The sequence below is a fragment of the Triticum urartu genome, chromosome 4, assembly GCF_003073215.2.
Source record: "Triticum urartu cultivar G1812 chromosome 4, Tu2.1, whole genome shotgun sequence".
NCBI lineage: Eukaryota > Viridiplantae > Streptophyta > Magnoliopsida > Poales > Poaceae > Triticum > Triticum urartu.
In genome coordinates, this window is record NC_053025.1 from 100282291 (window position 1) to 100309302 (window position 27012).

The window sequence follows — 27012 nt, forward strand, 5'->3', positions numbered from 1 at the left end:
ATAGGCTAGCTTCTAGGGTTTAGCCTCTCTGATCTCGTGGTAGATCTACTCTTGTACTACCCATATCATCAATATTAATCAAGCAGGACGTAGGATTTTACCTCCATCAAGAGGGCCCGAACCTGGGTAAAACATCATGTCCCCTGCCTCCTGTTACCATCCGGCCTAGACGCATTGTTCGGGACCCCCTACCCGAGATCCGCCGGTTTTGACACCGACAATGTGACTTTGGCCAGGAGTCAACTTGAAATCAGGCATAGGAGTGTTTGGGTCCTTGTGCCAGAGATCAATATAGTCGAGTATCAACCTTGGATCCAAAAGAAGTGGCACATTTGTGCCTTTGGCTCTAGCGGCCCTGACTTGCCTATCTCTGATGATCTCAGCAAGTTCTTCATCATCAGCTTCGTCTTCTTCAGACGACACTTGGAAGGCGACCTGCTTCTTCTAAGGACTAGGGCGAGGACCTCGTCCAGCAGTGGCCTTTGTCTTCAACAGAGAGGGTCCCGTTGAAGAATTAGGTGCAGCTGAGGTACTAGCTGAATCTCCTGAGGCAATAGAGATGCTTGTAGTCCTTTGGCACATGGCAAGATGCACAGGTGCAAAGGAATTTGTCGGAGCAGCTGAAGACTTTTGAGGAGCTGAGGATTTTGGAGGAGCAGGAGCAGCATGAGGAATTGGCCGTGAAGGCTTTGAAGATTCTGGCCGTGAGGGCATTGCTGAGGAACTTGGTCTTGAGGGCACTGAAGGCGAAGCACTTGGCTTGTGCGTAGGCTTCTTTGACATGGCCTTCTTAGGCTTGACAGAGGCCTCAGCGGCAGCAGCAGAGTCTTCGTTGAATTTCCTCACAGCTTCTCTGGCTTGTCTAGCCAACTTGGCCTGGCGCTTGGCCTCCTCACCATGCTTGATGCTGGTGGGATCAGCTATTTGGCCAGGTGCCAATGGAGGTCTTGGGCATGGAGGATTGAGTGCGAATTTCTTCATGTATTTGGGAGTAACATATCTATATTCCCTCCACTCTCTTGCCCATATCCTCTCTATGCGCACCTTGCGCTGATTTTTATCCTCTTTTCCAAACTTGGCCTCATCAGGAGTGCAATAATCTTTGTATATGTCATCAGGGATTTCAATCGCTGTGTTAACCTCAGGCCTCTTTCCTCCTTTCTATGGCTTCTTACCATCAGCCATTTTCTTCAGTTGAGTAATTTGAACAATTGAATTCTCTGAAGAAGTATGTAACTTTTCTTCAAGGAACACTGCAAATGAGTTAAGTTGATGAGAACCTAGTGATTCAGCAGCGGACATGAGTACCTGTGAACAGAGTATAGTTGCGAGGAATTTGGAGAGGTCAGATGCGTTCTCAGAAGGTTTTGTAAAAATAACAAGTTTGAGGAATTTGACCAGACGAGTCTTGAAGAATTTCACTGAGCGTTCTTAGTCTTAGGTTCCAGAGCTGTACAGATCAGAAATATGCACAATTGAGGAATCTTGAAGAGAAATTTGCAGCTTAGAGAAATGAATTAAGAATAGATGACATGTGAGGTGTTTTAGTGTGTGAAGATTTGAAGAAAAACACCTTTGAAGATTTTTTAGATAATCATTTGAATCACAGAGGGCAGTAAAAGTATCTTTTAATTACCCTAAACGAAGAACACGATGAACTGTGGGGTGGAGAAGTGAAGTTCGTCTGTGTAGATCTTCCACTCCCTAACTCGGCGGAGGAAGACGGCTACGGCGGCGGCGGAGTGAAGATTTTCGCGGCCGGCGCGAGTACGGCGGTAACGAGGTCGAGGCAGTGAAGCTCTTCCTCACCGGCGATGATGAAGTAGCGGCGGCGCTAGGGTTTGAGAAGCTCGAGCTGGAGAAGGAGGTCGAGCGGAGTGAAGGAAGTGAGGAAGAGGAGGGGGTATTTAGAGCCATGGTGAAAAACGGTTCGCCTGAAGAATTTGGACGAACGTGCCCCTGACCCTTCTCATTCGCATGACATGTGTCACCCACGTACTAAGAAGTGGAGATCGTGGGTGAATAGATAAGTATATCATGGGATGTGGGACGGTTTGAGCGGCAAAGCCGAAAATTTAGATAAGATAGGTTTTAAAGTTCCGTTCGCAATTTCTTCAGCTGACAAGGACACAGTGAAGATTTTGAACGAGTTTCAAATAGAACGCACATGAAGAATTTGTGAACAGATTGGGCTGAGTATAGCATAGAGGGGGAAGGGTCCGATCACATTCACTTAGTAGAAAAACCAACTTGAAGAAATAGCCATAAGTGAATGTTGTAGAGGACATAAACTCATATATATATAGCCAATGAAGAAAAACGATGGAAACAGTGAAGACAATGCAAAGTTGAAGAATTTGAACAACTAAGGAATTTCAACTTTTGGTGGTGGCGTGACCCACCGTATAAGAATGATGATTTCAGACACCGCGTACAATTGTCGTAGGGTTCTGAGAATCAAATTCTTCATTAATTTCTTCACACTTAGAGTGTTAGTCTTCATTGATTGAAGAAAAATGTTTCTTCATGTGTTGCACATCTAAGTCATCAATTTTGCATAAGTGTTAGGATGAGTGTCCTTTTCAAAGAACATGCGAAGATTCTAAGATATTTAGCTCACACCGCAACTTCCTAAATCTCTTCTCATCCAAGGGCTTTGTGAAGATATCGGCTAGCTGTTCTTCAGTCTTCACATGCTCAATAGAAATGTCGCCCTTAAACACATGATCACGAAGAAAATGATGACAAATCTGAATGTGCTTTGTCTTCGAGTGCTGAACTGGGTTGTGAGCAATCTTGATGGCACTCTCATTGTCACAGAAGAGAGGCACATTCTTCATGTTGACGTCGTAGTCCTTGAGAGTTTGCTTCATCCATAGCAATTGAGCACATCAAGAACCAGCGGCAATGTACTCAGCTTCAGCAGTAGATAGTGATACGCAGTTCTGTTTCTTTGAGGACCAACAGACCAAAGATCGTCCGAGGAAATGACATGTACCAGATGTTGACTTGCGGTCCACACGATCACCAGCATAGTCAGAGTCAGAATATCCGATGAGATCAAAAGCCGAGCCCTTGGGGTACCATAATCCAAGTGTTGGTGTGTGATCTAGATATCGAAGAATATGCTTCACAGCCTTATGGTGTGATTCCTTCGGTGTAGCTTGAAATCGGGCACACATGCAAACACTAAGCATTATATCTGGCCTAGATGCACATAAGTACAATAAAGAACCAATCATGGAGCAGTATACCTTATGATCAAAGTCAATACCATTTTCATCAGTGCACAGATGGCCATTTGTGGGCATAGGAATTTTGACGCCTTTGCAATCTTGCATGCTGAATTTCCTCAGTACATCCTTGAGGTATTTCTCCTGAGATATGAATATGCCATTGCGTTGTTGATGAATTTGAAGACCTAAGAAGAATTTCAATTCTCCCATCATAGACATTTGATATTCTTCACTCATCATATAGGCAAATTCATCACTATAACGTTGGTCAGTACAGCCAAAGATAATATCATCAACATATATTTGGCACACAAACAATTCATCATCATAAGATTTAGTGAAAAGAGTAGGGTCGAGTGAACCGGGTTTGAAGCCTTTCTTCATAAGGAATTCCTTCAAAGTATCATACCACGCTCGTGGGGCCTGCTTGAGGCCATAGAGGGCCTTATTGAGTCTGAAGACTTTGTCAGGATTCTTTGGATCTTCAAAACCTAGGGGTTGAGCAACATATACTTCTTCCTCAAGCTTACCACTGAGGAATGCACTTTTCACATCCATTTGATATAGAGTGATATCATGATGGTTAGCATAAGCAAGTAATATGCGAATAGCCTCAATTCTAGCAACAGGTGCAAAAGTTTCATCGAAATCAATTCCTTCAACCTGTGTGTAGCCTTGAGCTACAAGTGTAATAAATCTTCAAATCACACAAACAAGAAGACTTCAGTGATGCCTAACACTCTTTGGCTTTGGGTGTTTAGGGCTTTATCCTCGCAAGGAATTCTCTCTCAAAGGCTTCGAGGTGGGTTGCTCTCAAACGACAAAAGCCGTACACTAACTCTGAGCAGCCAACCATTTATGGTTGTAAGGGGTGGGCTATTTATAGCCACTAGGCAACCCGACCTGATTTGTCCGAAATGACCCTGGGTCACTAAGGAACTGACATGTGTTCCAACGGTCAGATTTCAAACACACACGGCAACTTTACTTGGGCTACAAGCAAAGCTGACTTATCCAACTCTGGATAAGATTTGCTCTCATTGTCCTCGCTCGAAGACATAGGATTTTGGTTAAGCATCACTTCAGTCATTCTGACTGGTTCACTTGGACCCCACTTAACAGTATGGTGGTTCCTATCACTCAACAAATAAGAAAACGAAACAACGAAACAACTAAGCCTTCGTGCTTCATAGTCTTCACGCGATGTCTTTTCTTGTCATATTCTTCAATGTGAATGTCTTCACATACCACCTTTGACTTCAGTGTCTTCATACATTTTTAGGGGTCATCTCTGGTAGGAAAACCGAATCAATGAGGGACTTCTACCTGTGTTATCTTGCAATTCTCACAAACACATTAGTCCCTCAACCAGGTTTGTCGTCAATACTCCAAAACCAACTAGGGGTGGCACTAGATGCACTTACACCACCACTCGTCCATTTGAATTGCTTCACATGGATCTCTTCGGTCCTAACCATTATTCAGCAGTCTCAAATGAGGCATCTCAATATGGCTTTGTTATTGTTGATGATTACTCTCGATACACATGGGTACACATTGTTACTTACAAAAATGAAGTGCAGGACGTCTTCAAACGATTTTCCTCGAGGGCTTCAACCAACTTTGCTGTGAAGATCAAGCACATCAGAAGTGACAATGGACCTGAGTTCAAGAATTCTGGTCTTGATAACTATCTTGATGAACTTGGTATTACTCATGAGTTATCTGCTCCTTATACTCCTCAGTAGAACGGTGTCGTGGAGCGCAACAACAGGACTCTTGCTGAGATGGCTCGCACTATGCTTGATGAATACAAAACGCCTCGCCGTTTATGGATTGAGGCAATTGATACCGCGTGCCACATCATCAATAGAGTATATCTTCACAAATTCTTCAAGAAGACTGCCTATAAACTCCTCACTGATAAGAAACCCAATGAAAGTTATTTCAAAGTCTTCGGTGCTAAATGTTGGATTAGAGATCCTCATCACAACTCAAAATTTGCACCGAAAGCACATGAAGGTTTTATGCTTGGTTACGGAAAGGACTTGCACACCTACAGAGTCTTCCACAATGTTCTTCACAAGGTTGTTGAAACTGTAGATGTGCGGTTCGATGAAACTAATGGCTCGCAAAGAGAGCACCTACCTACTATGATAGATGAACCAGCACCTGAGGAAACTATCAAGTTCAAGGCTACTGAGGATGTCATTCCTACTGAAGAATCTGCTGAAGAATTCATTCCAAAACATGAAGAACGTCGAGCTAATGCACCTGAAGAAAATACTGAAGAAAATGGTGCTGAAGAAAATGCTGATCAAATTCATCAACGACAACCAGCTCATCCTCGCGTTGAAAAAGAAGTGCAAGTTGAAAAGATCATCAATGACATTAAAGCGCCAGGTCCTGTCACACGCTCAAAAGCTTCACATTTATCTAACTTTTGTGGGCACTATGCTTTTGTCTCTATCACAGAGCCCACTAAGGTAGATGAAGCATTTCTGGAGCTTGAGTGGATTCGGGCCATGCAAGAAGAATTACATCAGTTCGAGCTCAACAACGTCTGGGAACTGGTCAAACCTCCAGATCCTCGCAAGCATAATATCATTGGCACAAAGTGGATCTATCGCAACAAGCAAGATGAAAATGGCCTTGTGGAACCCAGATTTTCTTCATAGGGGAACCGTTCCTGCAGTTAGTGCCAACATATCTAGCAAATACTTCACCATTCTGATTTTTGAACAGTTTATATTTGGAGTCAAATGACTCATCATCAGAACGAGGAGATTCACATGCAAAGCCAGATAAGTTAGATGGATCAACTGGAGGTCCCTTTGCAGCAACCCATGAGGTTTTGGGGTACTGCTCAGGCTTCCAATATGTACCATCAGCATCGAGTTTCCTCTCAAAGGCAATACCCTCTTTCCTAGGGTTCCTGTTGAGGATCTGCTTTTTAAGCACATCACAAAGAGTCTGATGCCCTTTAAGGCTTTTGTACATGCCTGTCATGTACAATTCCTTCAGCCCTGTATCGTCAGTGATACTAGCAGTGTCCTCAGATGAGGAATTAGTGATAGCAGAGGCAGGTGAAGAATTTAAAACATTAGCAGCATTTGAACATTCAGGTGAAGAATTAGCAGATTCACGTTCAATGCACTTCAAGCATGGAGGAACAAATTCTTCCTAAGAAGCGCTGATTTGTTGAGCAAGTAATGAATCGCGCTCCTTCTGAAGATCTTCATAACTCACTCTTAGCTTCTCAAGATCTTGCTTTCTTTGAAGAAGTTCATAAGAAAGCTTCTCATGATCAGATAAGAGAGTGTTATGATGATCTTGAAGGGTGTCATACTTAGTATGAAGTCTCTGAAGACTTTCAGCCAAAGCCTTTGACTGATCCATTTCTTCACCCAACATATCATCGCTCTTGTTTAGCATGTATTGAACTTTTTCCAAAGCTCTTTGTTATTTAGTGGCAAGGGAAGCAAGTTTGACATAGCTGGGTCCAAATTCATCACCAGATTCATCATCACTAGACTCGGATAGGTAGTATTCAGTTACCTTAGCATCTTTTTCCATAAGCATGATGCAGAAGATGATGATTCTGGTTCGAATGTCATCGCTTTGAGAGATTCTTTGAAGTCCTCAAACCAAGGATCATGACAGGTTCGATGACCTTCATAGACCTTAGAGAGACGGCCCCAGATAAGCTCCACATGATCGAGATGCATGATATTCCTAAAATGATTTTGAGACAGACAGGAGCAGATGACGTCCTTCGTTGTGAGGTTGAGAAGAGTGTACTTGCAAATTTCATCAGCTTCCGCCATCTTGCACAGATCGGTCAGACCAATCTCAGTGATGGTCCACAGCTCGTTGTTCATCGCCATGAGACGCTTCTTCATCATGGCCTTCCACTTGGGATACTCGTGACCGTCAAAGATGGGGCATGTCACTTTCTTCATACCTGCGGTTGACATAACTAAAACTCCAGGCGGTTAAACCAAAATCACACAGAACAAGGGAGTACCTTGCTCTGATACCAATTGAAAGTGTGTTATATCGACTAGAGGGGGGTGAATAGGCGATTTTTATGAATTCTTCACTGAGGAATTTGCAGGTAGGAAATTCCTTAGTGAAGAACTACTAGCAGCGGAATAAGTACTCAGAAGTAAACATAACAGAGCACAAGCATAGTCATCATGATGAAATGAAAACAAGCACAGAGTACAGAAAACGTAAACACGGGATAACACAGGATGAAGACAAACATACTGAAGAAATTGAACTGAGGAAATTGAGAAAGTCTTCAGTCAAAGTCTTCAAACACAGATATGAACAAGCACTCAACATAGTTATGAGGAAATGAAAGAGTTGAGGAAATAGAACCAGTAAGCTTGGTGAAGACAATGATTTGGTAGACCGGTTCCAACTGTTGTCTCAGTTGTACGTCTGGTTAGAGCGGCTAGGTATTTAAACCTGAGGACACACAGTCCCGGACACACAGTCCTCACCGTATTCTCCTTGAGCTAAGGTCACACAGACCTCGCCCAATCACTCATGGTAAGTCTTCAGGTGACTTCCAAACCTTCACAAACTTGGTCACTCGGTGATCCACAATTCCTCTTGGATGCTCTAGACCTTGACGCCTAACCGTCTGGAAGAAGCATAGTCTTCAAAGGTAACAAGCGTCGGATCCACGCATGATCAATCTCTTCAGTGATGCTCAATCACTTGGGGTTTGTAGGTGTTTGGGTTTGGGTTTTCCTCACTTGATGATTTTCGCTCAAAGTCCTCGGAGGATGGGATGCTCTTAAATGACAAGTGTCAGTTTCTCTCGGAGCAGCCAACCAGCTAGTGGTTGTAGGGGGCAGCTATTTATAGCCTAGGGAGCAGCCCGACATGATAAGACATAAATGCCCTTCAATGATATGACCGTTAGGTGGGTAGATATTTTAGGGACAGCTGGCGCATAGCACAGCAACGGTCGGGTAAGTCTTCAGGTGACTTCCAAACCTTCACAAACTTGGTCACTCGGTGATCCACAATTCCTCTTGGATGCTCTAGACCTTGACGCCTAACCGTCTGGAAGAAGCATAGTCTTCAAAGGTAACAAGCGTCGGATCCACGCATGATCAATCTCTTCAGTGATGCTCAATCACTTGGGGTTTGTAGGTGTTTGGGTTTGGGTTTTCCTCACTTGATGATTTTCGCTCAAAGTCCTCGGAGGATGGGATGCTCTTAAATGACAAGTGTCAGTTTCTCTCGGAGCAGCCAACCAGCTAGTGGTTGTAGGGGGCAGCTATTTATAGCCTAGGGAGCAGCCCGACATGATAAGACATAAATGCCCTTCAATGATATGACCGTTAGGTGGGTAGATATTTTAGGGACAGCTGGCGCATAGCACAGCAACGGTCGGAATTTTGAGTAGCAAAATCCTCAGGGCTATCATGTTCCTCACTGTGTAGGCAATCCGCACTAGCGAATTCCTAACTCCTCAGTCAGAACAAATTCCTCAGAGACCAAAAGAAATTTGTCTCTGTCACTAAAGAATATGACTGAACTGTATGAGATTTCCAATGGCTTCACTCGAAGGGATTGGTAGGTGTAGGATTTTGAGTTGAGCATCACATGGAAATTTTTCCTTAGTATTTCCTTGACCCCCTTTAATAGTACGGTGTTTCCTAAGACTCAAGAAAGAGAGAATGAAACTACAAAAACAAAAGTCTTCATGCTTCATGTTCCTCAAATGAATACCAGGTCTTCAAGGTCACACCAATTTATTCACTTTCAGAGTCTTCAGAAAGTCTTCAGAAATTCAAAGTCTTCAGTCAAAGAACTTCATTTTTAGGGGGTCGACTTTCTCTGTAAATATCAAACTCCTCATAGACTTATAGACCTGTGTACACTCACAAACGCATTAGTCCCTTAACCTATAAGTCTTCAATACACCAAAATCACTAAGGGGCACTAGATGCACTTACACTATACTTGATGAAGAGTACTTTCATGAGTGGAAAAATGAGATGTTGAGATTTTCAATGAATATCATTTGACCAAGTACATTACTACTCCTTGTGCTCGCATTGTTGATCCCTTGTATCCCACTCCCAATGAGGATCTTGACATGATTCACAATCTTAGAACTATCAATCTTATTGTGAAAGGATTTCCTAAAAAAATTATTGCTAGCTTACCTACTCTAGATTGTGCTTACACCATATGGAGATTTCTAGAGGAACATTTTCCAAACTATTCCTTGAAAAACTTAGATGAGATTCTTCATAAGTCTATTGCCTTGAGTAAGATGAGTTCCAATTATCCCAAATTTGGTGATTTTTTATTTGAGCTCACAAATCTCACGAGTGCCAAAGGAGATGTTGGAATCATTAGCAATATCATTTCCGAAGTCATTAGAATTCATAGAGATGAACATTGTTACGGTCATACTTCTAATGAATCACTCTCTCTAGGAATTGATCCACCACATGACAATGTTGAACATGGATACTATGATGAGGATGATGATAGTGACTATGATCTTGATGATGCGATGAGACACTTTGGTCTTATGGCTAATCTTCGTGGCTACATGGCTAGAGGAAAGGAATGGGTCCTTGATAGTGGATGTATAGATCATATGACCGGAGACAAAGATATGTTTCGTGAGCTTGCTGAAAACGACGGCCCTCGAAAGTATGTCACTTTCGGTGATAACTCAAAGGGTAAGGTGGCCATCTCACATGATAGCTTCATACAAAATGTTATGCTCGTTGAATCTCTTGGCTACAATTTACTTTCCGTGTCTAGACTTGCTGACTTTGGTTTCAATGTCCTATTTACTAAAGTAGATTGCCAAGTGTTTCGTAGAGATAATCATAAAATGGTCTTTACATGTACATGTAGAGGTGATCTTTACATTGTTGATTTCACGAAAAAGGCTCAACCTAGAACTTGCCTAATTGATAAATCCTCGAAAGGTTGGTTGTGGCATAGAAGGTTAGGTCATGTGGGCATGCGGAATCTTGATAAGGTTATTAAAGGCGATCATATACTTGGAGTAAAAGATGTTATATTTGACAAGGATAGACTTTGTAGTGCTTGTCAAGCAGGAAAACAAGTTGGAGGAAGTCACCCCGTGAAGAACATTATGACCACAAGAAGACCGCTCGAGCTACTTCATATGGATCTCTTTGGTCCCAATGCTTACAAGAGTCTCGGTGCTAACTCATTTGGCCTAGTTATAGTTGATGATTTTTCAAGATTTACGTGGGTGTTCTTTCTTGATGATAAATCGCAGGTCCAAAAGATCTTCAAGAACTTCGCTAGGAAGGCCCGAAATCAATTTGAAGTGAATATCAAGAAGGTTCACAGCGACAATGGAACGGACTTCAAGAACGCAAATGTGGACACCTTTCTTGATGAAGAAGGGATTTCACACGAGTTCTCGGCTACGTACACGCCTCAACAAAATGGAGTTGTTGAGAGGAAGAACTGAACCCTTATTGAGATGGAGAGAACGATGCTTGATGAGTACAAGACTCCAAAACACTTTTGGGCAGAAGCGGTTGAGACAGCTTGTCATGCAACAAATCGCTTGTATCTTCACAAGCTACTCGGCAAGACGGCATACGAGCTTCTCACCGGTAACAAAACCCAAGTTGGATACTTTCGAGTATTCGGCTCAAAATGCTACATTCTTGATAAGCATCGTCGTTCTAAATTTGCTCCTAAATCTCATGAAGGTTTCCTACTTGGTTATGGCTCAAACTCTCACACTTACCGTGTCTACAACAGTTTCACCCGAAAGGTTGAAGAGACGGTAGATGTGAAGTTTGATGAATCTAACGGCTCGCAAGTAGACCCTTCAGAAGCAATCCAAGACTTGTCTATTGGAAAGATTAGACCAAAGGAGGCGAAGGAGAGTACACCGTCCGTCCAAGTGGAGGCTTCCACCTCACGACAAGGTGAACCAAGAGTCGACATGGAAGCATCCACGAGTGGGACACACTAAGATGAAGAAAACAAGGAAGTACACCAAGATGAACCTCATCAACCTCCTTCTCCACCAGGACAAGAGAACAACGACGCCAATAATGAAGAAGGCCAAGAAGAAGAATGAGATGATGATGAAGATGCTCCACCCCAACCCAAACAAAAGCTCCCACGAGTTCGAGCAAGAGTCTCAAGAGATCATCGCGTCGAACAAATCTTCAATGATATTCAAACCGGGAGAATCACCCGCTCTAAAACTCGTTTAGCTAATTTTTGTGAACATTATTCATTCATCTCTAGTATTGAACCTATGAAGGTTGAAGAAGCATTGGAATATCCGAATTGGATAAACGCCATGCATGAAGAGCTACACAACTTTGAGAGATTTCAAGTATGGACATTGGTCGAGAAGCCTGACAACAACCACAACATCATTGGTACCAAATGGGTGTTTCGCAACAAGCAAGACGAAGATGGTCAAGTCGCCCGCAACAAAGCTTGTCTCGTCGCCCAAGGCTACACTCAAGTCGAAGGTATGGACTACGGTGAGACATATGCCCCCGTTGCTAGACTTGAGTCCATCCGCATCTTACTTTCCTATGCTAATCACCATGATATCACTTTACACCAAATGGACATTAAAAGTGCTTTTATAAATGGTGAAATTGAGGAGGAAGTTTATGTTAAACAACCTCCTGGCTTTGTCAATCCTAAGAAACCTGATCACGTTTACAAACTTCACAAAGCTCTTTATGGTCTTAAACAAGCTCCTAGAGCATGGTATAAATGCTTGACCAAGTTCCTTATTGAGAAAGGCTTTGAGATTGGAAAAATAGATTCTACTCTTTTTACTAAACGGGTTAATGGTGAATTATTTGTATGCCAAATTTATGTTGATGGTATCATATTTGGCTCAACTAACCCTCATTTTAGTGAGAAGTTTGGTAAGCTAATGTCAGAGAAGTTTGAGATGTCTATGATGAGTGAACTCAAGTTCTTTCTTGGTTTGCAAATCAAGCAAACTAAGGAAGGCACCTTTGTTTCTCAAACAAAGTACACCAAGGACTTATTCAAGAAGTTTAACATGCAAGAAAGCAAAGGTATGAAAACTCCCATGACAACTAGTGGACATCTTTATTTGACCAAGGACGGCAAATCGGTTGACCAAAAGGTTTACCGCTCTATGATTGGATTATTGTTATATCTATGTGCCTCCCGTCCCGATATTATGCTAAGTGTGTGTATGTGTGCCTGATATCAAGCGCCCCCCAAAGAATGTCATCTTAAGGCTGTGAAAAGGATAGTGAGATACTTAATACATACACTAAATTTTGGCATTTGGTATCCTAAGAGGTCTTCTTTTGATATTGTTGGCTATTCCGACTCGGACTATGCCGGAGACAAGGTTGATAGGAAGTCCATTTCGGGTACTTGTCAATTTCTTGGTAGATCTCTTGTGCCTTGGTCTTCCAAGAAACAAAACTCGGTATCCTTATCCACCGCTGAAGCGGAATACATTGCCGCCGGTCCATGTTGTGCTCAATTACTTTGGATGACCCAAACTCTTCAAGATTATGGAATCAATGTGAAACATGTTCCATTGCTTTGTGACAATGAAAGTGCTATTAAGATTGCTCACAACCCCGTGCAACATTCTCGAACTAAGCATATTGAAGTTCGTCATCATTTCATTCAAGATCATGTTGCTAAAGGGAACATTGATCTTAAGCATGTTCGTACCAATAAGCAATTGGCGGATATATTCACCAAACCGCTTGATGAGAAAGTTTTTTGCCATTTGAGAGGTGAATTGAACATCATTGATGCTTCAAACTTGGAGTAGGAACTCCATTTGGATACATGTAAGGCATAAGCCTTTGACTAATCCTTGACTTCTTCTCTTATGATGATGATCATATGTCTTGGATATATTTGCACCCTTGCATGCTATCTAACCCTTGTAGGTACTTGGATTAATCTAAATCTATGAGATTGCAACTCACTCACATCTTGAACAATCTCTACATCACCAAGTCTCTATACAATAGTGGTTGATGACCAGGAAGCATGAAACCCCTCAACATATCCTTTGACAAATTCTATATATCAAATTTCATTTGGTATCAAATTTCATGATTGTCATTTTGGATACACAAGTGCTCTTCCTTGCAAAACTAACCCATGTAGGTAGATGAACTCAACTCCAAGTGGTGCTCCCAACCATTCTTGTGCTACATCAACCTTGAGCACCCCACGCAAGTTCAACTACATGATCAAGATCAACACCACCACCCAAGGTATGTCATTCCATCTTAGAGAAGCTTTACCTCAAGTCATAGATCAAAGCAACTCAACAAGATGTGAATACATCAAATGCTTAAACAAAAAATGGTAACCCCATTTTGAGATTAAACGATGAGTATGACTTATGATCAAGTGTTCTCACTTGACTCCTAAGTCAATATACTCTAACATAGGTGACTTTGTCACCGCCTAATTCTAGATGAAGTTCTCTAGTGTTTCTTTGAGTTTTTGCATTTGTCCTTTGCATATTTATTCCCTTTCCTTTATCAAAAAAACTTCATCTAGATTTTCTTTTCTTTGTTTTGTTCTGCTTTCCCTACATCCAATTCATTGCAAATCCTTTAGTCAATTCCTTGCAAATATTTGTGAGATCGTATTTGCCTAGTGAGCTGAGGTGACAAGTGTTCTCTCTGTGTTGAACTCGGTAATACCGATCTTTTGCTTTCGGTCACACCGAACCAACTCGGCACCACCGAGGACTACAACTCGGTATCACCGATTTCACTGCGGAGAAGACAGTTTGCCATATGTTCCAGTAGTTTTATTCCAGCTCCACTCGATGATTCTTGTCCTCTACCAGCATCACATTCTATATGATGCTTTGCTTTGTGACTCAAGGACCAAACCTCTTGACTCACACTCCAGAAGATCCCTTCTTGGAAATTGATGTCAAAGGGGGAGAGAGATCACATCAAAGCTTATTCTCTTCAAAGGGGGAGAGAGAGAAAAGGGGAGAGAGAGAGGTAATCTCATCAAAGGCCCCAGATGCTTGGTGTTCAAGAGGAGAGAAGTCACATGTCTTTAAGAGGGGAAAGACATGTCTATGTTATGTTTATATTTATGATTTGTCTTGCTCTGATTTTGTTTCCCTATGTTCTCCCATTATCCAATACAAGATTCAGGGGGAGAAAGACTGCTAGGGAAGGAAATCTTTGAATTCATTGCACATCCTTTTCCTTTTAGGGACATGTCTATATCCAATAGAGTACTCAATACTCACTCTCTACATGTCATCCCAGTCTTGGTACTCTTGTGGTTTCTTTTGTTTGCTCTGGCTAGTAGATGTATCTGTGTTATCTAACCTTGTTTACTCAGGTTCATTCCTTCCTAAGCCAACTCAAGACCACAAGGTAAGTATATGGATCACACTCATGTGCATGAGGATTTCTTGCTGATGTACATACTGTTTGCAAGAAGGACTCATGAGCATGTAGGTACATTTCCTATATTCACATCTTTTGCTCTGATGCATATAGCCAAGATACATGTAACACATTGCTTACTCTGTCATGCTTATGCATTCACATGCTCTTATATTCCATATTTACATGATTGCATACATATATGGGGAGCCTATGCATGTTACATGTCTTTCCAAAGCTTTACTAGCTATTCTCTATATCTTTATCTAAAGCTTTGATGTATGTTTTCATCAATTACCAAAAAGGGGGAGATTGAAAGCACAAGTGCTCCCTGAGTGATTTTGGTAATTAATGTCAACATGTCTCTTGTTGGACTAATGCTTTCATCTAGTATGCTTCAGATAAGTTCAACAATGGATTGGCATGGACTAGAGGATGTGGAACCCCTTCGAGATGATAAGGACAAAGGATTGGCTCAAGCTCAAAGCTCAGGACTCTACATTTTTCATTTTAGTGATCCAAGATCACATTGAGTCCATACGAAAGCTGAAAGTGCTAGTGATCGACTAGAGGGGGGTGAATAGGCGATTTTTATGGAAGTCTTCAAAACATGGAAGTTTCGAAGACAGGTGATAGAAATGAACCTATTATCATGCAGCGGAAGGTCGACTACACTAAGCAAGCCATAGTCAAGTATTCAATGAAGTGAAAGCACAACGACTAATAGCAGCTAGGCAGTATAAATCAGGTAGGAAGATAGTGTGAAGCCAATCAGAACAAGCGGTCACTCAGTGGAGACAAAAGATAATGCAATCATACAATGACTTCACTAGAGCCAACATGAAGTAAAGGGATGGGAAGGATGAAACTAGTGACTCGTTGAAGACAATGATTTGTTGGACCAGTTCCAGTTGCTGTGACAACTGTACGTCTGGTTAGGGAGGCTGAGATTCAACTCAGAAGACCACGTCTTCACCTTATTCCCCTTGAGCTAAGGACACCCAGTCCTCGCCCAATCACTCTGGTAAGTCTTCAAGGTAGGCTTCCAAACCTTCACAGACTTCGTTCACCGGCGATCCACAATGACTCTTGGATGCTCAGAACACGACGCCTAACCGGCTAGAGGATTCACAGTCCTCAAGTGTAATAAGTCTTCATATCACACAGACAGGAAGACTTCAGTGATGCCTAACACTCTTTGGCTCTTGGTGTTTAGGGATTTGTCCTCGCAAGGAATTCTCTCTCAAAGGCTTTGAGGTGGGTTGCTCTCAAACGACAAAAGCCGTATACCAACTCTGAGTAGCCAACCGTTTATGGTTGTAGGGGGTGGGCTATTTATAGCCACTAGGCAACCCGACCTGATTTGTCCGAAATGACCCTGGGTCACTAAGGAACTGACACGTGTTCCAACGGTCGGATTTCAAACACACACGCCAACTTTACTTGGGCTACAAGCAAAGCTGACTTATCCAGCTCTGGATAAGATTTGCTCTCATTGTCTTCGCTTGAAGACATAGGATTTTTGGTTAAGCATCACCTCAGTCATTTTGACTGGTTCACTTGGACCCCACTTAACAGTACGGTGGTTCCTATGACTCAACAAAGAAGAAAAAGAATGACGAAACAACTAAGTCTTCGCTCTCCATAGTCTTCAAACGTTGTCTTCTCTTGTCATAGTCTTCAATGTGAATGTCTTCACATACCACCTTTGACTTTAATGTCTTCATACATTTTTAGGGGTCATCTCTGGTAGGAAAACCGAATCAATGAGGGACTTCTACTTGTGTTATCCTGCAATTCTCACAAACACATTAGTCCCTCAACCAGGTTTGTCGTTAATACTCCAAAACCAACTAGGGGTGGCACTAGATGCACTTACAATCTCCCCCTTTTTGGTGATTGATGACAAACTGGCTGAAGTTTTCAATGGGGAATAAAATGTGTGAAATTGTAAAGGATAGGGTATTGTCTTCATAAGTTGCAAGGGCTCCCCCTGAAGATGTGCATATAAGTAATTTGCTTTTGGAATGCAAATGCACATGGCAGGTTGTACTTGTGGAGATCCTCTTCAACCTATGATGACAATTCATCATGCATGATATGATGTAACGAAGATAATGACATGCATAATGGAATATGGACGTCTGCAAAATGATCTAAGTGCGGAATTTATCATCGCACATGCGGAATTTATCATCGCATCACAGAATAGCAAATAAGTAGCAGACGACCATCGAGTTTAAGTGTTACAACACAAAGAACCAAATGTATCGAAAATGAGAGTTGTAAACACTTGGCAAAAGTAGCAAAAAGTAAAGCATCCACCCTTATTGACCCGCTTGAAGACTATCAACTCATATGCTTCTCCCCCTTTTGTCAGTGAGGACCAAAAAGGTTTGAAGACATAGAGCGCCTACTCATTCCCATGAGGTGCAGGCGAGGCAGCAAGGTCGTCGTTTAGATCCAGTGGTGCAGAAGAACTTGGTGCAGTGTCGACACGCGCTGAAGTTGGAGGAGGTGAAGTTGCATCATCTTGGTCCTCGATGACTCTGGCATTTACTGTCGCAACTGAGGATGAGTAGTCAGAGTCTTCAAGTGAGGGAGTCTGACGCAAGTGAGCATTTCTGGGAGGAGTTGAGTCAAACTTGAACCGCTCGGTGAAGCCATCGTCTTGCAGATCAGCTTCAGCACTAAGTAAGGTCAAACTCTTCCACGACCTCCGACAGGTTTCATGAGTGACAAAGGCATTCTTGGTGGCAAGATTGCGAATGCGGTTGACATCCACCAAGAGGCTTTGCATCTGACGCTTAAGCCAGTCGTGATGTTTGTCCTATTTCTGATGCAGCGCGACGAGAAGCTCTTGGTCATTTAGGACATGAGATCGTCTTCGAGGCCTTTGCGCAATGGTGCTACCAGTGGCGTCAGTCTGAGCGCTAGGGGCACGTGTGTTACCAGCAAGAGGATAAACATGAGAAACTGCTGGAACTCCTTCAATAGGCTGGGTGAAGCTTTGGTGATCAGCATTGTGAAGATAAAGGGGTTCCTTAGCCGGCTCTGGTTAAATAGCTTCAACTGACAGATCAACCTCTGGCAAGAATATGAGATGATTGTGCGCAGACGGCTGATAGTTGAAGGTGGAGTGACGCTTGATCAGACGCATGACCCATGGAGCATAGAATTTCAACCCAAAGATGTCGGAGCCAGATGCAGCCAACTGCCTGATGAAGAAGTCTTGAGCATTGAAGCTGATGCCATTGAAGATATAGAAAACCAAAGTCTTCATTGCTCCTTCAAGCTTCACTGCAGATGAATGTCCTTTGACAGTCCATAGAGTCTTCCTGATGATATGGTAAATGGTGCAAGGCAGGTACTCTAGGTCTTCAACAAAGAACTCAGATGGGTATTCAGCGTCGTGAGGCAGAGGCTTCATCATGCTTAGCATTTGACTCATGTTGGATTCGGGCTTCTAAAAGATGCTTTCTAAGGCATTTTGGTGTTGTTGACAACCTGGTTCATAGTATTCACCAGGAGTGGGCAGGCCTGCGAGCTCAATGATATCAAGAGCTTTAGCTTCGTGATGGACATTTCCTGTCATCCACTCAAGGACCCAAGTCTTTGGATCCCTGTTGTAGCCTCGAATGTGGAGAGTTGCATAGAACTATAGCAGAAGCTCTTCATTCCAGTGCTCCTTATCTGTGACAAACTGCAACAGACCAGCATCTCTGAAGCAATCCAACGCATCTTCAAGGCAGGGCAGGCCAGCTATAGCTTCAGAGTCGAGGCGCATATGTGGAAATATGCGCTCTTGATTGTATAGGACGCGGGAATAGTAGATGCGCTGCTGATAGCTCCAGAACCAATATGATGAAATGCGAGGTCTGGTATAAGGGTTCTTGGAGCTGTTGAAGAAGGTGTTATGTGCCACGAAGCCATTCACATTGAAGACCCCAGGTGAAGTGGCAGTGCCTGGGAATCGTGGAAGTCTTGGCTTGGGCTTTTGGACTTGAGGTCTGTGCTTGACATGATACTCAAATTGTGGACCGGCAGCAGGTGGAGGAACCAGAACGGGCCAGTGGACCATAATGGGCTGACCATGATTAAATGCCAGCTCAATTGTATGAGGTCTTGGAGGGGGAACAGGAGCATTGGCATTGTCTTCAGGGGCTTCAGGGGCCACATTGGTTTCAGGCGCTTGTACCTCAGGTGCTTCAGCATTAACTTCAGGTGCTGCAGTGGCTTCAGACACGGTATTAGCTTCAGCCATGACGACGTCATTGGCTTCAGTGGTGATGTTGGTGGCCGCCTCAGGGTTGTTAACCTCCACTTCAGGAGCTGGAGGGTCGGACACGTTCTCCTCGAGAACAACATATTGGTGGGACAGGGGTGTGGCAACTCTTTCAACTCTTGGTGCTTCTTCTTCATCGCCTGATGCAGCCGGAATATCTTCGGCCATTTTGGCTTCGGACTCAGACACGTGCATACTGGGACGGACTTGGGGCCTTGGTCCTTTGCGAAGCCTGCGTAATGCTGGCGACGCTTGTGGAGATGGAGTGCGCTGGGCCTCAAAGTCATCGTCCTCTTGCACTGGTGGGGTAGCTTGCGGTTGGGGAGAGCTTGGAGTGTCTTGTCGTTGTGGGTGATCAGCCCACGATGCATCCTGAGCAGTTGGCGTCAAAGGACGACCAATGCTGATGAGTTCGCTGTGCGTGAGCACAGGCGATGATACCATTTGGTGCTCGATCTGAGGAAGGACTTCATCATCTTCAACATTGTCGTGAGGACCAATGTCTTCAGCTGCGGTGGGGTTAACAGCTGGATTGTCTTCAGCTTCAGGAGCCTCTGGAGAAGCAGGCTCATGAATTACCACTTGGCGTTCTTGATTTTCAGACGTAGGACGAGCCACTGAGATTGGCTCGACATTAAGGGGCTCTATGGGAGCAGCCCGATCTCTCTTCTTGGTTTTGTGTTTCTTGGTGGGAGGAGAATCATCAGTAGTGCCCTTGGTTTTGCGCTTTTTGACTTCAGCTTCAGCAGCCCTTGTTTTCTTCAGAGCCACTGTGGGGACCTTAGGCTTCGAGCCTATCATACTAGCTGGGAAGACAATTGGATGTACTTCCTGCCTTGGTGCTTCGGGTTCAGCCACAGCTGGCTTCTTCTTCTTCTTGGCCACCATTCTGGGGTCGATTCCTGGTCGCCCCAAGGCCTTGCGCTTTTCAGCCTCATTGTATCCTTGGACACATTTAGCGGCAAGATCCTTCATGCGCTCACGAGAACCCTTGGCTTCTTCGCGTTTGGTTCGGAAAGCTTCCTTAAGCTCATGCATCATGGTCTGGAAGTTCTGAATGTCTTCAACGTTGAGCTTGGCCATGTGCTCATTTCGATCTTATGCTTCAGTTCAACAATCGTCTGAGCTAGAGCCAGCTCAGCAGCAATGGCTCCATGGAAGGCGACGCTTAGGCCAATCGGAAGCTGAAGATCATCAAAGCTGACATTTGGGCTGTCAAACCATTCATCAATGAATGTGTTGATGATTTCAACATCAAAGAGAGGAAGATCATTGAAGATTTCTGCCTCTTGCTTGCTCTTGATCAGCTGCTCAAGAGCATCATCGCCAAGATCGTTGTCGCTGGACAGATCAATGGCATCATTGCGCAGAATAGCAACATCAGTCAGTTCTTGGCTAGTGGGTTGCAAGGGCATCTTCACTCTGGAGGGCTTGGAGATGCGTGACAAATATTCAGACTGCACACTGTGTTCAGGAGGTGCAGTGGCCAGAGGCTTCACCTGTAAGACCTTTGGTGCAGGATCAGGCTTTGAAGCTTTAGGCTTTTTCAGTTTCTTTAGCTTCGGTGGTGTAGGCGCTTCATCAGATTAAGCGTCGTCTGCAGGCTCATCCACGGCTATCCCTTGAACCATGATATGAGTGATGAGACCTTCCAGGTTGTATAAGGGCCCAACAAGATTGGGTTCAGCTTCGCATGTGCCATCAGCACGAGGAGCAGAGGGGCCTGGATTGAAGTCTAAGCCTCGTGACTTCTTGTTCTCTTTGGCCGAGTTCCTAGCAAACTGAAGGTTGCGCTTGAACAGATTATCGTTGCGGCACCACAGTAATGAAGATGGGTCTGCATCTGCAGGCTGCGGTCCACGGACCATGCAAGGATAGAAGCCTTGTTCAATGGCTTCAGCTTTGGACCTGGGTTGAAGATTTCTATATAGAATGTCTCCCCATGGTCGTTTGATGGCATTCTTCTCAGCATACTCCTAGGCCACGAACCTGTACTTGAACCACTGTTCTGCCCAATATCTTCGAATCCATTGGATTCGGGTTTTTCGCTGATTTTAGTCCTCCTCTGGATCTGTCTTGTACAGCTCATAGAGGTCAGGAGGCAAATCTCTTGAAGTGTTGCCACGACGCTGTCTGCCACCCTTCCTTGCAGATTTCTCTGGTGCCATGAAGTTTAAACTGAAAGGCTTCAAAGCTGTCAAAGTCTTCCTTCTACTGGTCAGACAAGAACTGGCTTCAGGAGAATTTATATGATGCTGTAAGAATTCTGCAAATGAATGCAGACTATGAGAACCAAGGGATTCTCCCACGGACATGTACCTGTGACAGCATTAAGGTGCGAGGGAAGGGGAAGAGGTCATATGCATTCTCAGAAGATTTTGAAGATAAATCAGTTTAGAAGACATTGACCTCACAGTGCGAAGACATTCACTCATTGATAGAGAGTTGGTTCCAGATTTGTACGAATCCATGAATAAGTACAAGTGAGGAATCTAACTACTTTGTGAAGCATACTATGAGATGCAGTATGAAATAGATTCAACTTGTGTGAATAGAAACTGCTTGTGGTAGAAAGTAATGAATCTATAGGATCAAAGGGGCCGTAAAAAGGAGGTTTTATTTACCACATGAAGAACTGCTAGACGGAGTGGAAGAGGAAGCCGAGCAGTTCGAATCCTCCGTGCCCTAACTTGACGACGGAGGACACCTACGGCGACAGCAGAGAAGACGATGTCCGCGGTCGGCGTGAAGACGGCGTCGGTGAGGTCGCGACAGCGAAGCGCTTCGTCGCTGGCGTCGTCGAGGGCTAGCGGTGGCGCTAGGGTTTGTGCGAGAGTGGAAGAAAGGATAATGACTGTGGTGAGGCATGTATATATAGGGATAGGGACGGCACAGTGTTATTACACAGGTGACCCTGGCGATTCACATCTGAAGGACACGTGGCTATCATGCAACACATTGGAGGTTGTTCCATGTTCCCACGCACGCCTGGATTTTCGGGTGGTCGTTCCCACTTCTCCGGGTTTCAGGTGTAAGGATTTAGCATTGAAAACCAGATTAATGTTTGTCTCTGTGTCTTCTGCTGACAAGGACGCAGAGAAGACAGTTTGACAGTGTCAATTGAATGCATATGATTTGGATAGATAGACTTGAGATAGAAGCATAGAGGGGTTAGGGTCCGATCACATTCACTTAGGTTAAAAGATTCAACATGAAGACATAGCTATAAGTGAATGTTGTAGAGGACAGAAACCAATTGAAGATAAACATGAGAACTTTTAATCATTGAAGACAAGAAAAATGCGAAGACTTTGCAGATGTAACGCCATGAGAAAAACACTTCAAAGGGAAAAAATGGTGGTGGCGTTACCCACCGGATAGGAAATATTAGACCCAGACACGGCGCACAATTATCGTGGCGCTCCGAAGTCAAATTCCACGTTAATATATTCACACTCAGAATGTAAGTCTTCATAGATTGAAGATATACTTTACTTCGTGTGTTGCACATCTAAGTCATCAACATGCTTAAGTGTTAGGATGTGTGCCTGATCACAGGACATTTGAGGATTCCAAGATATTTAGCTCACACCGTAACTTGCAAAACCTCTTCTCATCCAAGGGCTTGGTGAAGATATCTGCCAATTGCTCTTTAGTGTTGACATGAATGATATCAATATCTTCCTTCATAACATGATCTCTGAGAAAGTGATGACGAATTTCAATGTGCTTTGTCTTCAAGTGTTGAATTGGGTTGTTGGCAATCTTGATGGTGCTTTCGTTGTCGCAGTAGAGTAGCACTTGCTTCAGATGAATGCCATAGTCTTTGAGTGTTTGCTTCATCCATAGAAGCTGAGCGTAGCAAGATCCAGCAGCAATGTATTCAGATTCAACAGTGGAGAGAGATACACAGTTCTGCTTCTTTGAAGACCAAAATACAAGTGATCGTCCCAGAAAATGACATGTGCCTGATGTAGACTTGCGATCCACCTTGTCACCAGCATAATCAGCATCCGAGAATCCAACTAGATCAAACTCTAAGCCCTTTGGATACCATAATCCTAGTGTTGGGGTGTGAGCCAAATATCTAAGAATTCGCTTCACAGCTAAGTGATGTGATTCCTTTGGTGCCGCTTGGAACCGGGCACACATGCAAACACTAAGCATGATATCTGGCCTGGATGCACATAAATAAAGCAAGGAACCAATCATGGAGCGGTATACCTTTTGATCGAACTCTTTACCATTGTCGTCGGGACCCAGATGATGTTTGGCTGGCATTGGCGTCGTGTAACCTTTGCAGTCTTGCATTCCAAACTTCTTCAGGCAATCTTTGAGGTATTTCTCTTGGGATATAAAGATGCCGTTGCATTGCTGACGTATTTGAAGACCAAGGAAGAACTTCAACTCTCCCATCATGGACATCTGATGTTGCTCTTGCATCATGTATCCAAACTCATCACTGTATTTCTGATTAGTGCAGCCGGAGATAATGTCATCCACATATATTTGGCACACAAACAGTTCACCATCATATGTCTTCGTGAAGAGAGTGGGATCGAGAGAACCAGGTTTGAAGCCTTTGCTCTTCAAGAAGTCTTTGAGTGTGTCATACCAAGTTCGAGGGGCTTGTTTGAGGCCATACAGTGCCTTGTTAAGCTTGTACACCATGACAGGATATTTTGGATCTTCAAAGCTAGGCAGTTGTGCAACATACACTTCTTCTTCAATCTTGACATTGAGCATCCATTTGATACAGAAGAATGTTATGATGATTTGCATAGGCCATCAGTATGCATATAGCTTCAAGCCTAGCCATAGGAGCAAATGTTTCATCAAAGTCAATCCCTTCAACTTGAGTATATCCTTGAGCAACGAGACGAGCTTTGTTTCTGACAACTTGACCATGCTCATCTTGCTTGTTGCGATATATCCATTTAGTGCCTATTATATTGTGCTTACGAGGATCAGGACGCTTAACCAGTTCCCAAACATTATTCAGCTCAAACTGTTGAAGCTCTTCTTGCATAGCTTGAATCCATTCAGGTTCCATGAAGGCTTCATCAACTTTCTTGGGTTCAGATATTGAGATGAATGCGAAGTGCCCACAGAAGTTTGCTAGCTGTGTTGCCCTTGAATGAGTGAGTGGACCTAGTGCATTGATGCTATCAATTATCCTTTCAATCTGTACTTCATTTGCAACATGAGGATGGACAGGACGAAGATTTTTCTCTTGCTAATCATTGTCATCGTTAGAAGAATTGTCTTCAGGCTGAGCATTGTCTTCAGGTTGATCAGGTGCAGAGATGATAAGTTCCTCTTTAGGCTGAGCTTCAGATGGTATGGTTTCTCCAGTTCCCATAAGCTTGATTGATTCACTGGATGGAACTTCATCTAGCACATTTGGTAGGTGCTCTCTTTGCGAGCCGTTAGTCTCATCGAACCGCACATCCACAGTTTCAACCACTTTATAGTGAAAGAGGTTGAAGACTCTGTAGGAGTGCGAATCCTTTCCATATCCAAGCATAAAACCTTCATGTGCTTTCGGTGCAAATTTTGAAGTGTGATGTGGATCCTTGATCCAGCACCTAGCGCCAAATACTCTGAAGTAACTGACATTTAGCTTCTTGCCAGTAAGGAGCTCATAGGATGTCTTGTTCAGAACCTTGTGAAGATAAACACGGTTGATGATATGGCATGCAGTATCAATGGCTTCAGGCCAGAACTTTCTTGGAGTCTTGTATTCATCAAGCATCGTCCAGGCCATCTCAATAAGTGTTCTGTTCTTGCGTTCCACGACGCCATTCTGCTGCGGCGTGTACGGAGCTGAGAATTCATGTGTGATGCCCAAAGTATCAAGATAAGTGTCTAGGCCAGTGTTCTTGAATTCAGTGCCATTGTCACTTCTGATGTTCTTGATCTTGACGCCATAGTTGTTCATGGCTCGATTGGCGAAACGTCTGAAGACATCCTGCACTTCAGTCTTGTAAAGGATTATATGCACCCAAGTATATCTTGAATAATCATCAACAATGACAAAGCCATAGAGACAAGCAGTAGTAGTAAGAGTTGAGTAATGAGTGGGACCGAAAAGGTCCATGTGGAGCAGTTCGAAGGGTTGAGTCGTTATCATGATTGTCTTCGAGGGATGCTTGGCCCTCGTCATCTTTCCTGCTTCACAAGCACCGCATAAGTGATCCTTCTTGAACTTGACGCCTTCGATGCCTATGACATGCTTCTTCTTTGCAAGGTTGTGTAGGTTCCTCATGCCAGCATGCCCTAGCCTCCGATGCCAGAGCCAACATTCAGAAGCTTTTGCTAGAAGACATACGGCAAGTTGTGGTCCTGCTGAAAAATCTACCACGTACAAATCATCTTCCCGATACCCTTCAAGGACTAGAGACTTGTCAGATTCCATTAGAACAAGGCAACGCTATTTTCCAAACATCACAATCATGTTCAAATCACAAAGCATTGAGACAGACATTAAGTTGAAACCAAGGGATTCAACAAGCATGACTTTATCCAAGTGTTGATCCCTTGAGATTGCAACTCTACCTAGACCCAATACCTTGCTTTTACCAGTGTCAGCAAATGTGATGTGACTTTTGTCAGATGGACGTAAGGTTGAGTCCATGAGAAGACTTCGCTTGCCAGTCATGTGATTAGTACACCCACTATCAATAATCCATTCTGAAGCAGCTGGTGTCATACCCTACAATGCAGTTAGGGGGATAGGCTTCACGAAGAGAATTGTGAAGCATAAACATTTGACGAGCAAGTGGATTATGAAAGCTTTGATCGAAGTTAGGACTGATAGGGTAAGTAGCAAGCAACTCAGGAACAAAATACATAATAAGACCATTTGGGCATTTGATCTTGCGCCCTACAAGATGTTTAAGGTCCCCATCAATAGCTTCAGACGAATTTGATTGTCGGCTGGTGTAAGTGCATCTAGTGCCACCCCTAGTTGGTTTTGGAGTATTGACGACAAACCTAGTTGAGGGACTAATGTGTTTGTGGGAATTGCAGGATAACACAGGTAGAAGTCCCTCATTGATTCAGTTTTCCTGCCAGAGATGACCCCTAAAAATGTATGAAGACATTGAAGTCAGAGGTGGTATGTGAAGACATACACATTGAAGACTATGATAAGAGAAGACATCGCACGAAGACTATGGAGCGCGAAGACTTAGCAGTTTCGTCGTTCTGTGTTTTTCTTTGTTGAGTCATAGGAACTACCGTACTATTAAGTGGGGTCCAAGAGAACCAGTTAGAATGACTGAAGTGATGATTAACCAAAATCCTATGTCTTCGAGTGAAGACTATGAGAGCAAATCTTGTCTAGAGTTGGATAAGTCAGCTTTGCTTGTAGTCCAAGTAAAGTTGTTGTGTGTGTTTGAAATCTTACCGTTGGAACACGTGTCAGTTCCTTAGTGACCCAGGGTCATTTCGGACAAATTAGGTCGGGTTGCCTAGTGGCTATAAATAGCCCACCCCCTACAACCATAAATGGTTGGCTGCTCAGAGTTAGAGTACGGCTTTTGTCGTTTGAGAGCAACCCACCTCGAAGCCTTTGAGAGAGAATTCCTTGCGAGGATAAAGCCCTAAACACCCAGAGCCAAAGAGTGTTAGGCATCACTTAAGTCTACCTGTCTGTGTGATCTGAAGACTTATTACACTTGAGGACTGTGAATCCTCCAGCCGGTTAGGCGTCACGTTCTGAGCATCCAAGAGTCATTGTGGATCGCCGGTGAACGAAGTCTGTGAAGGTTTGGAAGTCTACCTTGAAGACTTACCAGAGTGATTGGGCGAGGACTGGGTGTCCTTAGCTCGAGTCATAGGAACTACCGTACTATTAAGTGGGGTCCAAGAGAACCAGTTAGAATGACTGAAGTGATGATTAACCAAAATCCTATGTCTTCGAGTGAAGACTATGAGAGCAAATCTTGTCTAGAGTTGGATAAGTCAGCTTTGCTTGTAGTCCAAGTAAAGTTGTTGTGTGTGTTTGAAATCTTACCGTTGGAACACGTGTCAGTTCCTTAGTGACCCA